The 12,573-nt window shown below is 38.8% G+C and overlaps 1 protein-coding gene across 7 annotated transcripts in view; it reads right to left on the bottom strand.

Annotated features, from left to right (window-relative positions):
* The window catches only part of Add3 (adducin 3), a 125,934-nt gene that overhangs the window by 60,674 nt on the left and 52,687 nt on the right, over window positions 1–12,573 (bottom strand). Inside the window, exon 1 of one of the 7 annotated variants that reach the window (XM_063244684.1) lies at window positions 4,475–4,592. The exons of the other annotated variants lie outside the window; for them this stretch is intronic. The gene's annotated coding sequence lies outside the window, so the exon portion shown is untranslated. Of the gene's footprint in view, window positions 1–4,474; window positions 4,593–12,573 lie in introns of those variants that run through there. 7 annotated transcript variants of the gene reach the window in all.

The raw sequence follows: 12,573 nt of genomic DNA, 5'->3' as shown, positions 1-12,573 counted from the left end.
TGACAAGGAATTATCTAGAATATATATTTAAAAATTAGCACAACCAACAATAAAGAGACAACCTAATATTGCTTACTAGTAAAAGATATTAACAAGCCTTTTGCAAAAGAACATTCAAACAACCAACAGATACATGAAGTGTCCATTATCAGGGAAATAAAAATGAAAATCAATATGATACCACTATTTATCTACCAGTATGGTTAAAATAGGAACAAAAGCAAAAAGCCAAAAAACTGTCAATATGCAGTATTGGCAAGGACATGGAACATCTGGACTCCAAACACCGCGCGTCAGCACAGAGAAAACCAGCATCACCCCAGAGGCTGCAGACGCACACGTCCTGTCACACTGCCACCTCTCTCAGAAAAATACCCGGAAGAGCTACGTGCATATGAATACTGAAAACTGTGTTTGTAGTAGCGCTACCTTTCACAGTCCCAAACTGGAAACAGTCTGAATGACCACTGGCAAAATGGATGAATTATTTTGTGTTCATAAATTAAAACACGTACACTAACTAGCGAGAATGAACTATTATTCTTTGCAATAACAGGAGAATCTTACAGAAAAACTGTTTGGCAAAAGTAGCCAGGTACTACAGAGTGGATGTTGCATGATTCTGTCTATAAATTCGGAATCAGGCACCATTATCCAATGGTGTGTCAAAATTCTGGCTGTCTTTGTGGGGCAAAGTGGGAGACCGAGAAAGTACATCATGTTTCTGGTGTTGTCTTTCTTGGTATATGTGGGATTATACAGGGTGTTCACTTTCTAAATATTCATCAAGCTGTATTTATGATCTCTGAACTTTTCTATAGATACATTAAACCACATTTAAAGAATTTACCTCAAAAAATCCATATAATTTAAGAAAGAAAAGTTTCTCCTTTGGAAAAACTCACAATGTGATGTTAGCTTTTCTGTTGATTAGTTTAATTCTTCAGACACAAGTCCTTTTTCTCACAAAAAACAAAGCATTTGTATAACTGAAGTTCTTATAATAAATAATGCAAGTTCTTACATAAATGTGTATTTCTTATAAAAAGAAAAACAAGTTATCTGTGTAAGTTTAATTGCTCAGTATGGAAGCACAATAAATCAAGAGCATGTCAGAGAATTTAGGTCTTAAATTCACACATTATATATCCCTCCACACCAACATTACAATGAATGTACTGAAATTCACAGGGTAGCTGAAATTATTGTGGTATTTAATCATGGTGGCTAACTGAAGAATTAAAGTATTACTAGATTCCATTGTCTCAAGTCAGGAGTTTTTCCCTTTCAGATCCTAACACTTTTTTTCAGTGATTAGAAGTATTTTTGACACAGTCTTAAAATTTAAGTCTAAATTAGGCCTTAAACATTAAAGAAAGATATTCCACAGAACCACATTATGTAAAAAGAAATGCATGTAACCCGGTTACTAAGCCACAAAAAACAGAAATTCCTTTTTTTCCCTTTATCACTACTGTGTTGATGCTGAAATTTCTGTTCAAAACTGATATATTTCAGTGTTATATAACTTTGCCCTATCATAATAGAATCTTCTGGATCCTCAATACAACAGTAACTTTGAATTTATGCTATCCTACTTTGACCTAACACTGTTTTATCCTTATAGTACAAGAATCTAGAAGACAATGTAATATGAAAACACATCCACTGGCAAAATGCTACTTTCTGATGTGTTATTGAAGGGCAAAGGTTAGTATGTTCTCAGGAGGAAAAATAGATTTGGTCTAATTGACTAACTTGCTAAAATTGATTGTTGTTTAAAAAATGTTTGTGGGTACACTCTATACTTTCAAATTATACTAAAATTTAGAAGTCCATAGAAGTAGGTTTCAGTTATAGTGCTAATTTTAACTCATAGCATGGCTTTGGATATGTCCCTAAGTTTTTCTGGGCCTAGTTTTTCCTCAGCTGAAATGAAAAGACTTACTTAAATCTCCTGGAAAGTTTCATACAATGCTAACAGTCTATGAGTCTAATGGTGAATGTATTTCAGATTAGAAATCTACACAGACGATTATTGAGCCCAGGTAAAGAAAATATGGCAACAAAAACAAAAAAAGCAAACAGTTAATTCTGCATTAGCCTACCCATTTTTGTTAAGGTGTTTCTGTAAATGGGTATTTCTTATGCCTCTACAAACATCTGGATTTCATCTATGCATTTCAGCAAGCGCAGTGTCTATTTGCTTTATTGTGTATAACAGTTTTATTCTCAAAGTACGCTGATTCCATCAATCCTGTGTCACCTGTACTTTTCTAAGATCAACCAGCAGGAAGGCAAAAAAATTCCAGACAATCCCTTTCTATGTTGCACTCTAACTCTTATTAAGAGTGAGTGTCACTGAATAAATCCATCAGAGGTGCGGTCATCCATGTTACCTTCATCTGTTCTGGTTGTAGTCTGTGGCTCTGCTGGATGGCTATGGTTTCATCCTTGTAAATGAAACAGCACATCTGGCTTATCCTTTTTATTTATTTATTTTTACCTATTGCATTATATAGTGGGTTGTTGGAAGCAAGAAGTACTAGTATAGTGACAGAAACAACTCTGTCCTAGCAGAGGACTCAGGCTCAGCAACTTCAAACACAGATGAAAGGACTTCAAGGTCACCTAGTCCAATTCTCTTTTTTATTTGAAAGAATTCAGAGGTGCCCAAGGTCACTACCTATGATCACACAGAACACTTATCTTGTGACCAATACACTCTGTCAAAGATAAAATTGTCTCTGAGAAAACAATCCTAAGAATCTACCCTCCTATGGGAAACACTGAACATCCCACTTTAGCTAAGATGAGATGCTGAAAAACATCACCAAGACGAGTTTGTGTTGCTACAAACAATCTGCTAGTGTATCAGGCTCAAACAAAAACCAGACTACAAAATCCGAGGAACCAAGGAACTGCTCCAGTGGCAATCAAAGATTTTTATGATAGCAAGATAAAAGAAATATTTTAGGTTAGTGATGAAAGATCTTGGGTTTGATCTCCAGCATCTAAAAAACATAAAAATCTGAGGTTGTTCTAAACCTTTCAGAGAATAAAACTGTGAAATGGTTAGAATCTAGAACAAGTGCTTCATTCCTTATGAAAGAACTGTGTAGCTTACAAACGACAGCGGAGAACTACAATTATAACACTAGTCTAAAATGTCCAAGGGCTTTTAGGACCTTGTTATAGTCAGGGTTTACAAGGAGAATAAGACAGCACAGGACACATAATTCATAATATCACTTTATAGTAGTTACCCAAAGAGTCAAATACAAGAAGTACAGGAAATCTGTCCACATGCTAAGACTCAAGGAATCCAGCTGAGGGCCTGGATCCTACAGCAAGGTCCTGAATGAGTCCAGCTGAAGACCCAGAGCCTAAGACAACGTTTCCTGTAAGTCCAACTGGAGGCCGAGGGCTCATGACAAGGACTCATGCAAGTCTGTTTCATGGATCTGCGTTGGGAAGGCCCAAAGGTCAGCAGTGGAAGCTAGAAAGTCTGTGTCAGCAGGATGAAGGATCTGTGCCAGCAGGCTGAGGGATCTGCACTGGAGCCAGGAGACATTGCTCAAAGTAAGAACCAGAGCTCCCCAAAAAAGTACCACAGTCATCCTCAGCAACAACGAGGTCCAGAGCTCCTCCAATCATGAGAACAGTTGAGTTCACGTCAGGAAGCCAGTGTGACAAGCTTTTCCTGGAGACTGAACAGCACACATCTTCCCCTCCAAAGCAAGAAAGTGGTAAAGACAAGACCAGAGCCCCCACAAAGTGAACCACAGTCACTCTGAAACAGCAAGGTCTATGAGCCTCTGACGATGAGAACAACCAAGTTTCTATCAGCAAAGTGCAACAAACTCTTCCAGGAGTGCCAGTGGCAATGGGAGAACCAAAGCACCACAGAGAATCAACAACAGTCTTACTCTTTTTTCAGTTCTGCTTTTTATCTTGGCAACAGTCCTCAGGTGGGTCATCCATGCTCTGTACCATGCTGATTCAGTTCAGCTGGTATTACAAGCTGACCACCAGTCATCAATCCACCACAGACCTTCTTTTAAAAATTTAATTGGGTGTGTGTGTGGGGAGGTTCTCCTTGTCATTTAGTTTTTCTAATGTGCATACTCCACATTTAATTTACTCTTTGTCAAAACTTCGTATTTGGCTATTGTTCACATCCTCATCTGGGCATGTATCCAACCTCTTGCTCCATGAAACACTGGAATAAACTTTTTTTTTGGAATAAACTTTAATGTATTAGGACATTACAAAAACTAAGCAGGAGGGAAACTATATTTTCATACAAAGTACAGGATACAGATGTTATCCATCAAGCTTACAGGATTATTTCTTTAACTGCTATTAGCAGTTACAGGACTGTCTCCTCAGCTGAACAGCAGCAATCTAAAAAATACCAATGTACCCCAGTCCCAATCTATTCCTTTACTTCACTTCTCCAAAGGGTATTTACCTTCGACCAGGCTTGAGTATCATTCCCATCAGACTTGGCTTGATGAAGGGTCAGCAAGTCTGTGGAGGATGAACGTTTTGGGAGTCCACAGAATCAGCTTTAATCATGTATGATATCCCTAAGTTAAAAACAAAGCAAAACATGCAGGACTAATGTGTTGGTTGAACTATCCTGAGTAAACAGGTTGTAGTTACATTGACAAAACCAGCTTTGGTCTTAAAAAAAAAAAATACCCACACTTGTACAAACATTCCTTACTTTCCTATTCTGAAAGTTATTTACATGGCACCATCATGAAACAGTTAAAAAATTAAAAAAAATGTTATTTTAAAAAAATCATTTACAGAATACTATGTAATTTGATCCTTAGCATGGAAAACAAAACAGTGAGCTCACAGAAAGGGAGTAAGCCAGGCTCAAGGCAGGCATGGGCAGTAGAAAAGAGCATTTCATACTGGAATTAAAATGTGATTGGGGTCACAGACATAGCTCAGTGGCACAGCACCTGCCTGGCAAGGATGAGGTCGTAAGTTCAATTCCTGGTGCCAAAAAAAAAAAAAAAAAAAAAAAAGTAAAATATGATTGACAAATCATATGTAACATAAATTATAATTTAAAAGGATAAGGAGCTGGGGACTTAGCTCAGCGGTATAAGCACCTGCCTTGCAAGCACGCAGTCGTGAGTTCAATTTCTGGTACAAAACAAAAAAAAAAAAGGATTAATGACAGTCAAGCAAAAAAGTGTCAAGCACTGGACAGATAGCATATGCCTGTCATCCCACCACTCTGAGAGCCTGAGGCAGGAGGATCACGAATTTGAGGGTATCCTTGGCAAGCAGGAACCTATTTTAAAAATGGAAAAAGTAGGTAAAAAGAGGCGAAGATGTAGTTTAGTGGGAAAGCCAGGGATTCATCTTAGGTCAAAACAAACAAACACACAAAAACACCACTGCCAGCACCACCCAATAAAACAGCACCAACACAGTGCAAAACATGCGAAAGCAAAGGTGTATTTTGGAACCAATGATAACTGAAGAGTAGTGTGACAGATCCTTCCTGTAACTCCATTTTACAACACTCAAAAGAATCAGATACTTAGATTCTGAGTAGGGGGTCCAGATGCATCAGGAGCACTTTGTATCTCAAATGGTGATTTTATGCTTACAACTGAGAGGTGCTTGGAGCAAAGGAAATGGCATATGCTCAAACGAGTGGGCTTTGGAAAGAGAGGATGTGGTATTTTTTACCAAGAAAATACTATAGAATTACTTTCAAAATAATACTCCTTTCACTTTCTATCTTACCTTTTAAATCAGGAGGCACAAGAGTCAGGCTACAATAGTTACTTAACACTACTATTACTAGGGGCCTGACCAAGGCAGCTAACTCTGACACAGGAAGCCACCATCTTGTCAAGTGGAGAAAACATGCAAGAAATAAAAGGGTCAGAAGTATGAAGAAAGCAACAAAGGAACACGTGACAGAGAAAAGGAACTCTTTCTAAGATTTCTGCCCTCTCCCACAGCAGGCTCCACAATTTATGAACAGCTGGGAAATTTCCTTTTTACAGGAAAAGGATGACTGCTTAGTTCACAGTAAAGTGGAAATGACAAAAACTGAGTGTATCACACAGAAAGAAAGGTGTTTCCTGACGGAAGAAGATAGATAACTGCCTTAGAACAGAAACAAGATAAAATAACACACACAATAAGTAGGGGGGGAAAATCCCTTCGAGAGGTGAAAGAGAAAATAACTAAATCAAGGCAATGTTGAGTTAGCCTCAGAGGGATAATCATTTTGTCCCTGGGTTAGCTACTTCAAGTGCAAATATGCTTAAGGGGGAAAATAACATATTTCCAGTTTATATTCATGAAGGGATATTTATCTACAACTTTTAAAAATGAGTAGCTTCAGCTTCACACACAAAGAATACATATTTCATCATGAATTTATGACTAGTTCAGATTATTATAAAGAACTGAAGTTTATTTTGGAAATGACCATACTCCCAAAATTGTTACACACATTTAATGCAATTCCAACCAAAAACTATTAGCATACTTCACAGAAACAGAGAAAATATTCCTAAAATCCATCTGGAAGCAGAAGAGACCTAAAATAGCAAAGGCAATCCTGGGCAACAAAGGTAAGGCAGGAAGCATCACAATCCCTGACCTGAAATTATACTACAAAGTGACTGTGATACAATCAGCATAGTAATGGCAAAAAACCCCAAACAAACAAACAAAAGACAAAAAACAAAAAAACAGGCCTGAGGTCCAGATTAAAAGATACAGACATAACTGTCGGGCGGGCGCAGGCGCTCAACACACCCCGCCCTGGACGATAAGACATCAGCTTCCGCAATGCGTTATGTCCCTCTCTAAACTAGCCACCCCGTGCGCACCTCGTGCTCACTCCGTATTCGCCCTGCTTCCTCGTGGCAGCCTGTGATTGGTCACGGCCAAATATATAAACCAGAGCCTGCGTAAATAAAGCAGCAGTTCCTGTTACCACCTGAAGCGTCTCCTGTCTCATTGGGGGGCTGCGCTGGTCACCTGGTGGCCCGTACGGGGAACGCTGAGACCCTCTCTCCAATAGTACGGGGAACCTCTCTCTCTCTGATGGAACAGAGACATTAACAGGTAAAACCGTCAAGCGCCGATAGCGGGGGCTATGTGGCGGGCGGGGGCTGACAGGTTAAACTGCTCAACGTTGGTAGCGGGTGCTACGCAACAGGCAGCGGGTGCTGCCGGGCCAGATGGTGGGGGCTATCGGGCAACCTTGGGCGGACGCGTCGCAAGGGTTCAGGAACTCGTAAAGAGAGTTCCGGGGGCCATAAAGAGGCCGGTTTTGGGGGCGCCGTAAAGGGGCGCGGGGACTAAGCTGTCCCTGTTACAAAAAAAAAAAAAGGAAAAAGGAAACAAAAAGAAATAAAAAGAAACTCTTGAAATTCCCCTTAACATGGGTAACACCGCTACTCAGCCGCTGTTAATTGCTTTAAGCGACTTACTGAGAGAAAAGGGATTAAGAGGCACACAAAATGGCAGACGCAGCGGCCACCGGAAAGGAGGAAGTTAGACACCCAAAGTCAGGCGGGCCTTACTCGGAAGCTATAAATGGTTTAAAATGGTTTATAACTGGAAGCTCAGTAATCGGGCCGGAGCAGCAGGAGATATATCAGCCCTTTTCCAATTAGGCCAGACTACAGAGACCCCAGTCCGTGTTTTTCATAGCAATGTTTCAGGGGTGAGGAGCAACGATTCCTTCACACCCTCCACCTACAAGTCTCAAAAGGTCTTCAATATTACAAAAACCCCAGTCTGCCTGCAAGCTCCCTACCTTTTTCTGTTGTTTGAAGACACCACAAATATGACTTTTCTAAATTGCTCCACCGCAACCTGTTATGTGTCACAATGTTGGAATAACAGTACACTTTCAGCTGTCGTTATGCAGGTACCCCAGTTCGCACCGGTTCCAGTTATGGCAGACCCAGACGAGTTTCCTGTGATCCAGCTCGTGCGCAATAAAAGAAATAGGCAGGAACAGGGGCTCTGGCTACCATGACTACATTTGCCGCATTCGGCAGTCTACTTCTGCTCTGTCGGATTCGCAGACAAAGGAATAGGGACAAAGTAATTATCAAACAAGCATTGCTGGCCGTAGAATCTGGTCAAAGCCCGGCAGCATGGCTCGCCATGCTGTGACGCAGGTGTGGAGCAAAGCATCGCAGGGGGTGTCGTCCTTGGCCAGGAGACACCCCGGTCTCCAAGCTGATGAGCATGCGGGTTGGGCTCATAAAATAATACTCCCACCCCCTCCAAAAGAGCACCAACGAGTAGTGAGGCACTGTCATGACTGCAGCGTGACACCTCACGAGGGGCACCGACCCCTGGAGACCCTGCGTCAGTTATAAAGAAAGGGGGAGATGTCGGGCGCAGGCGCTCAACACACCCCGCCCGGGATAAGACCACGTCAGCTTCCGCAATGCATTACGTCCCTCTCTAAACTAGCCACCCCGTGCGCACCTCGTGCTCACTCCGTATTCGCCCTGCTTCCTCGTGGCAGCCTGTGATTGGTCACGGCCAAATATATAAACCAGAGCCCGCGTAAATAAAGCAGCAGTTCCTGTTACCACCTGAAGCGTCTCCTGTCTCATTGGGGGGCTGCGCCGGTCACATAACCACAAACATACTCAATTACCTTATCTTTGACAAAGGAGCAAAATATGTTCATTGGAAGACAGCCAGCCTTTTTAATAAATGACAAAACTGACTGTATAGGAAATATTTCAAAGAATCAACAAGATTTAATAAGAATCTCACCTTATTAAAAAGGTTTTGCACAGTAAAAGAAATCAACAAAATGAAAAGACAACCCAGAGTGGGAAAAAATTTTATTCAGTTGTCCCTCAGGGTTTCTACCTAGAAGATATAAAGAATTGCAAAAAACAATAGACACCCCTCCCAAATTCAAAGATGCAATCCAAAAAATGAGCATCTGAGATCAACACACACTTCTCAGGTGAAAACACGCAAGTAGCAAATAAATATATGAAAATATGTTCAATATCATTGGTCATTCAAGAGATGCAAATTAAAACAACACTGAGATACTATCTCATCCCAGAAGAATGGCTGTCATCAAGAAATCAACAAATAACAAACGCTGAAGGGACTACAGGGAAAAAGGAATCCTTCCCTTCTCCACTGTTGGTAGGAGTGTAGACTGGTGCAACCACTATGGAAATCTGTGTGGAGATTCCTTAGAAAACTAAGTTTTGAGTTTCAGTCCACCTAGCTATTTCCCTTCTGGGTATCTTCCTAGAAGAATTAAAAACATCACACCACAATGATATATGTGCACCTAAGTTTATAGCAGCACAACTTCTAATAGCTAACTCTTGGAAACAACCCAAATGTCCAGCAACTGAGGAATGGATAAAAAAGATGTGATGTTTTTATACAATGCAGTACTACTCAGCAATAAAGGAGGCTAAAGTTGAAACTTTTGTAGGTAAATGGATGCAGCTTGAGACAATACTCATATGTGAAATAAATCAGATTCACAGGTGTAAACATCATATTGTCTCCATGGTATTAGAAACTGGAAGAATAAGTTCTAAAATGTACAACAGACATTGTGAAATGGGAATAAGTTGTTCAAAAGAAAAAAGGAACTAGGATGAGTCAAAGGGGAAAAAGGACAGTAGGGAAAAGGAAAACATTGTGTCTCTTGGTTCATTAAAAAGGAAGGTTTGCACTAATATTGACTGAAGAAATTTTTATGCCCAGTACCCTGTACCCTGAGCAACTATTTTAAAGATAATGACATGTTATGTATTATCTATTGCTATTCTTTTATTATTGTTATGAAATTTTGTTTTACCTTTTCTCATAAAATAAAAAAATTTAAAAACTCTGATATTTAAGTGGCTTATTCTGTAAACTATAAGGATTCTTAATATTTCTTCATTCACTAAAAAAGTAACCATGTACCACTTTGTGTGGTGGGGACACAGTGGAGAAACAGTCTGCCTTCATGAAGATTTGAAGGGAGCCAGTTTTCATGAGCAACTTTTCACTGTAATTTCACATACAACAAAAATAACAAAATTCCTATTTCTAGGAATATCTGAGTATCACAGATGCCTTAAGAAATGGCAGTCACTTACCCCCTCTCCATCTCTATCAGCAAAGGCATCAAAATATTTTGCAACAAATGAACTCTTAAGGCAATCACTGGAAATTGCTAATAAGCTCCAATTTCCTTGTGTCACTGATCACAGGAATTCACACAATCTTCTGATAAAGATATGCGTCTAGAAAGAACCAAAAATAATCTAATCCCATCCTTCCACTAGTATAACCTCGACCCAACCAGTCAAAAGAAAATATTATCCCTTTGCTTTAGGTAGATGGCAAGGATATTTTAAAGAAGGAAATAGAAGGTTTTAAAAAATAACCCCAGGATTTGGAGAAGTAAAAAATTAATTTTGTATTTTAGAATATAAATTCATTCTCATCAAGAGTTAACAGAAGGATATGGAAAACAAAGTGTTGACTAGACAAAAATTTGATTTATCTGCTTCCCATTTCTTTCTGTTACTTTTGTTTGTTTTTTGAGGCAGGGTCTTGCTACGCAATTCAGGCTGGCCTTGAACTCGCTTTGTAGTCCAGGCTGGTCTCAAACTCTCAACAATCATCCTGCTTCAACCTCCCGAGGGCAAGGATTACAGGCATGTGCCATCATGTCTGGCTCTGTTACTTCTAGATAAGAAGGAATTCATGTTATAAAATACAAAATTAACTTTCAACTTTCTTCACCAAATCCTGGGATTACTTTGCAAAAATATCTATTACCTCCTCAAGCATAAGGAAAGTTATTTATCTGTTTCTAAAAACCAATTTATTACTGTTTGTGATGGGGTAAAAAACAAAACAAAACAAACAAAAAAAAACCTTTACTTCAGCTCACCTGTCATCTTCAAAATAGTTTTAACCCCCAAATAACACTCCTCAATATTAAATTCTTTTAACCTTTGCTAGTTCTGGTTTGCACTTACCTGGTTTTTTTTTTTTTAATAAATATTATAAATATTGCTGAGTATGTCAAAATTGATCATTAAAGGAATCAACAGATTAAAAAACATACCATTCAATTTAGGAACACAAAATCTGTGCACGCAAATGGAATTAAGTTGTAGGCAAATTATTCACAGAACTAAAGTTTATATACAAGGAATGACTAAAATGATACAGGGTATGATTAAATAAATTTATTGCAGTAAAAGCCATATTGCCATTAATCCCCCTCAAAATATTCTTCCTTTCTTTTAACACATTCATTTCATCAGTGTTGCCACTTCATGAGGTAGTTCTGAAGCCCTCTTTTGAGTCTTTGTGCTGCTGTGGCTCAGCCTCAATGTCCTGAACTGATTCTAAACATTTATCTTTTGAGGTCATTTTGACTTTGGGGAAGAGCCAGAAGTCACACAGTACTAGATCTAGTGCATCAGGTGGGTGGGATGCACCATACTTACTTTGATAGAAACTGCTATAAATACTTTGAATCAATTCCGGACAATCATGATGACATAATTAAAGACACTCATGAAGAAGACTTGCAGAACTTCTTCAGAATGTGGCAAGAACAATGGGATAAGAATGCTTACAGTGAGACAGAGTATTTTCAAGGGAACTAATGGTAATTCATCTTTTGATTAATTTTTAAAAATTCAAACATTTACCATACTTTTGTGACCACATTGTGTATCTGTGGTCAGTCGACCCCTTTTCATGAATTGGCTCAGCTTGAGAAAGATTCCACTAAATCTTGGAGCTGAGGATGGGTGATGGTGGTGCAGCCAGTCAACTCATTAAGTATACTTCGAATTGTGATGTAATTGTGGGCTAATGCTTTTGCTGACTCATAAAAATCTATTTACAATTTAACAGCCTTCAGCTCATAAACTCATATATATGTGACCACAAGAACTGTGTTAGTCTGCATGTTTAACTAGGCCAAAATATTACATTGTGGTTGGCATAGATTTACAATAAATATTTCATTTTACCATATCTGTCTCTTTCCTTTAAGAAAATTGGCATGATGGTCTTTTATGTCATCTAATAAAACATACTGTGCAAAGAAAGTCTAAATTAGAAAAAAATTACATGATTCCTTCTATATGTATTGTGTCTTCCGGTTTACAATGTATATTCATATCCATTATTTTATTTTATGTTCAAAACAGGTTTGTAAAATTATAGATCCTTTAGATGTACTAAGATCCATCTTGTAGATTAGAGAAATTAAAGGATTTAATAAAGGACACAGAAAGTAGTAGAATTAGGACAGGAATCTAAGTCTGATGCCTGCTCTGTCGTTAGGCAGATAAAAGGCAATATGTTAGTCACTTAACAGTTTTTGTTTGTTTTTAATTTGGCTTTCTTTAGACTTAAAACATGAAAAGTCTTTGAAAAAATAAGTTATTAACATTGTGAAGTTCATTAAAGCCACCCAAATTCTAGATAATACCATTCCACTAATAACATTGTAACGTTTGGCAACCTGTATTTTTCATGGACTCTGGCAAA

This window comes from Cavia porcellus, unplaced genomic scaffold (assembly GCF_034190915.1).
Source record: "Cavia porcellus strain 051 isolate PalLab524CR breed Dunkin Hartley unplaced genomic scaffold, mCavPor4.1 scaffold_2, whole genome shotgun sequence".
Taxonomy (NCBI): domain Eukaryota; kingdom Metazoa; phylum Chordata; class Mammalia; order Rodentia; family Caviidae; genus Cavia; species Cavia porcellus.
This window is presented reverse-complemented; position numbering and strand designations above follow the sequence as displayed.